Consider the following 4,608-nt stretch of genomic DNA (forward strand, 5'->3'; position numbering starts at 1 on the left):
TGCTTGCTCTTACCACAGCTGAAACTATAGTCTTCCCTGGAAATGTCAAAATGGTAACAAGGCATTTCCTCAAACTGTCATCTGCAAAAAGGTGGAAATTTTGACCACTGCCATCAATTTCAACAAAGAGCAGGCATGCCCAGTGTACAGTACCCTTGTGTACAGCTAAGCTTTGCAAAAGTTACTCCTTAGTGCTTTTGCCTTCTTGCAAGAATACTTCTACGTAAATTATTCACAATTATCATTAATTCACAGACTCAGTTGAATAGACTTGAATGGCACAAGGGACCATTTTGGTAATGTATCCTGCTTAATAGACACCACAGGACCTCCCCCAACAAGCAATTCCTGACTTGCATCCAGACCTTCTGATTTACTAAAGGAACTTTGCCAAGAGACATGTTCTTCATTGCTTCACTCTTTGTGAGCTGCTCTTTTCCAAAGTTCAGATTTTGCAGCTTAAATTGTATATAATCATACAGTGAGTTACATTGGAAGTGGCCTTTAAAGATCATCTAGTTCGACACCGCTTCCCTGGTCAGGGACACCTTGCACTAGACCAGGTTTCTCACTGCCAGGGATGGGGCATCCATAGCCACTCTGGGCAGCCTGTTCCAGTGCCTCACTACCCTCACTGCAGAAGAATTCTTACTTGTATCAAATCTAAACCCTTTTTCAGTTTCTTTGTTGTAGCTGAATAATTAACTCAGCCATGCTACCATTTCCTTCCCTTCGAAGTATGAGTCAGGTAAGTAACCAACAAAGGAAAATGCAACTACATACACAGGCAGGATCCTGTTGATATCAGTCTTTGAAATCATATTCAAGTCAAACAGTTTGCCATTGTAGATCACCTGAGAATCCGTCCCCTAGGGAGTAGAAATAATATGATATGACCTTTATGATGATGATAATAAGGAAGCACGTGAACTAGATTTGTTTGCAACTTCACAAATTCATTTTTTAATAAACCGAGCTAAACCATTGCATTAGGATTTGCAATAGGAGAAAAAAGGATGCTGGCTTATAAATAGAATATGATTATTAAAGAGTATTTATTGTGGTTAAAACATAATTAACTTTGTATTCGAACACTGAGGAAACTGAGATGGTGATAAGGAGCCATAACTTCCTGGTTTGGATTCAGTTTTGATTTTTCTTAAAGCCCAAGTGACAAATGACGACATATAACTTTTGCAGAGAAGGGGTGTCATGAATCGGATTGTCTTGTTGCCAATGCATCCTATGAAATAGGATTTGCTGGTTACATTGCAGTCTTTTTGTTGACCAGATCAAGAGTAGTCTGATAAACGAGATACTCTGAGTCTGACATAGAAAGTGGAGGTTTATCAGAACTTCAAATAAGCTTTGAAATTTTCTATCCAAGTATTTGCTACTTGACTACGTGAACTCTTTAATCTCTGGTACTGTGTTGGCACTGTGTGTAACCTTCTGCAATTAACATCACTTCTTTGCATCAGATGACACATTTGTAAAGACAGTGGTACAATATACAATGAAGATGGTGAAAGGTCTAGAGGATAGGTCCCAGGAGGAGCAGCTGAGGGAACTGAAGCTTATGAGTTCTCCAGGCTGAGGGAGCCTGGAGAAGAGGAGGCTCAGGGGTGACTTTATTACTTTCTACAGCTACCAGAAAGGAGGCCGTAGCCGGATTGGGGTCACCCTTTTCTCCTCGTCAACTAGCAACAGGGTGAGAGAACATAATCTTAAGCTGCATCAGGGGAGCTTTAAGTTGGAAAATAGAGGGAATTTCTTCACAGAAAGGGTGATTAAATATTGGAATGGACTGCCCCAGGAAGTGATAGAGTGACTGTTTCTGGAGGTGTTTAAGAAAAGACTTCACGTGGCACGTAGTCCATGGTCTAGTTGACATGGTCGTGTTTGGTCATGGGTTGGACTAGATGATCTCAGAGGTCTTTTCCAGTCTAATTGATTCTGTGATTCTGTGTGATATACAGTGGCATTAACTGGTCATGTTGCTCTGGTGCAAGGGCACCACACCCTTAATAAGTGCTCATTTTATCAGAGGGAAGGTCCCAACAGAAATCCTCTGCTTAATTAGGGTGTCACCTCAGAAAGCATCTACTAAGGAAAGCAATGTTTAATCAACTATTTAGATGTGTATAAATTATGAGCTTCGTGAGGCAATTTACTGTTCCTGTTGGTAGACAGCCAATATAACAGGGTAGAGCTCTTGGTAAAATTCTGTGGCTTGCAACAATGACAATAATTATGTAGCACATTTTGCACAATCTCAATCTTAGTAATAACATTAATGCTTTGCTCTTTGCAATGCTATAAATGATTCTATAAACTCTAAATTTCTAATGTACATTCATGTACATTCTACCTTATATTTAATTCTTGAAATAATAGAAAATAACTGTTCAAACCTTTTTACCAAACTTACCACTACTACCAGGAGATCAGTAGTTTCTTATTTGTTTTATTCTTATGTTGTCACTTCTAAATATGTCTTTAATGCAATTTACTTTTGCTTGTATTTTAACATTCCTAGATACTGACATAATGAAAAAATTGAATTAATCTTACTTCTTTCTTCCTATGCATTAAAAAGTATATTTTATCTAGTAGAATTACTGCAACCTACTTTTGAACCTCTTCCTAATATACAGGTAGCTGCCATCATTCATAATTCAGCAGATCACACAAACTATTTCTCAACATTTTCACAGCACCAGAAATACTGGCTTTCTGTAGAGCACAGCAGGCTGCACAGATTTTTTTGGCTATGTGTATCAAGAGATCTTTTAGTTCATACAGTTTACCCTGTTCAGCCACCCAACTATTAAAAGATGGAGGTCATTTAAGTGATTTTCTCTTGCATTTCTTGAGTCTGGTGCAGACCTTTACCTACTTTCTCAGTTCTGGATGTGTAAGCTGCTCAAGTGCATCTAGATTGTAATTTGACTCATCTTTGTTAGCAATTCTCTCACTCATGGCAAAATTGTGTTAGATATATGATTGCTTCACATTACTAATCAGAGAGTCACAGAATGACAGAATATAGGGCTTCAAGGGGTGCCACAAGAGAACTTCATGGTACACCTTTCACTGACAGCTAAAGACCCCATTGTGCCCTGAGCAAAGCATTCCCCACTTCCTCTGGATAACCTCCCCCACTGCCACATGATCCTGACTGCAGAGAAAATGTAAGGAGTGAGGAACAAGTAATACTGTAAAAAGTCAAGGACCTGGAAAAATGTGCCAGTTCTTAAGTAACAGCTACCTGACCATCTCAGTAGTAATATCTACCTTGTCTCAATCCATCTCAATCCTGCTGAAAAGGTAGGTAGCTGATGAGGCTTTTTAAACACAGCTGGTCCTAGGAGGGAAGTGTTAACTAAGTATACCCTGCATTGCCTGCACTGACATTTTTAATGAAGCTGAAAAATGAACAAAGAAATCAATTCAGGCTGTCTCAGCTGTGGTGCATGAGAGAAAAAAAAATAGTGACTATAAGCGGAGAAAAATATGTTTTTCTCCAAATGCAAGATTTCTGACCAGAAGATGTAACTTGCTGAACAAGAAATGTTATTTTCAGGGTGTTTTTCCAAATGGAATTTATTTAAAAAGTGAATCACTAACGAAAATATTTCCTTCAAAAATTAGTTTTCTTGTGCTCTCATTGAATTGAAACAAATACATAAATACTATTTTTTTAAATTGTAATTTTTTTTTCTGTCTTTCATCTCCCATTTATATGCCAGATATGCTCAACATGCATTATCTTGGTAGCTTTTAAAAGAAATACAGAAGTTGGTATTATTTTTCTACTTCTACTTTCTATGAGCATAAACTTGTTATCCAAACATTTTAGCACTAAATATGAACTGACAACTTCTATCATAAAAAAACCTAACACTTAGTTCTTTTGAGGGATTCTAATAGAAAATAGAAGAAACCTTGAAAATTCCCTCAAGAATAGTTTTATATTACAGTAAATTAAAATACTTTCCCTCTTTATTCTGCTTTTGGGAATCTCTCTCTCTATTTTGTATGAGACTAAGTGTATCCTGAAGTACATTTCTGGAGTGGAAAAAAAAATTAATCCATTAAAAAAAAAATAGGAAGAATTGATTATTTTTTGTCAGTTAAAGTGTCCCTGCATATTCCATGGGTGTTTTGTAAGACATTTTTAGGAGAATGACAAAATTCTGCAGGATTTGACTAAATATACATGTATCAAGACACTTATGAGTCTTCAGTGACAAATAAAAACATGAGGCACAAATTTTTTCTACCAAATATTTTACCAATCATGAAATAGCTAATATTTTTCTGTTGTTTATTGCTGAGAAAATATAGTTGCACAGGACGTGGTTTTTTTCCCTTGAGTAATGAGAGATAATTTACTAATACCTTCAATTTTTTATTTTATTCACCTCCACCTCTTAAAAACTAATAAGCTGTTTTCAAAGCTCTGCAAACATTTATTTGCTTCTTCCCAATTCTGTGTTTACTCTCCTCACCACCTCATTTATCAGTGATGTTCATCCTGGCCTTGATAGACTGATGGTTATCTTTTTCCTGCTGATTTTATTGCGTTGGGAGTTATCAAGCTTA

Source organism: Lepidothrix coronata, unplaced genomic scaffold (genome assembly GCF_001604755.1).
Source record: "Lepidothrix coronata isolate B3197 unplaced genomic scaffold, Lepidothrix_coronata-1.0 Scaffold5, whole genome shotgun sequence".
Lineage (NCBI taxonomy): Eukaryota > Metazoa > Chordata > Aves > Passeriformes > Pipridae > Lepidothrix > Lepidothrix coronata.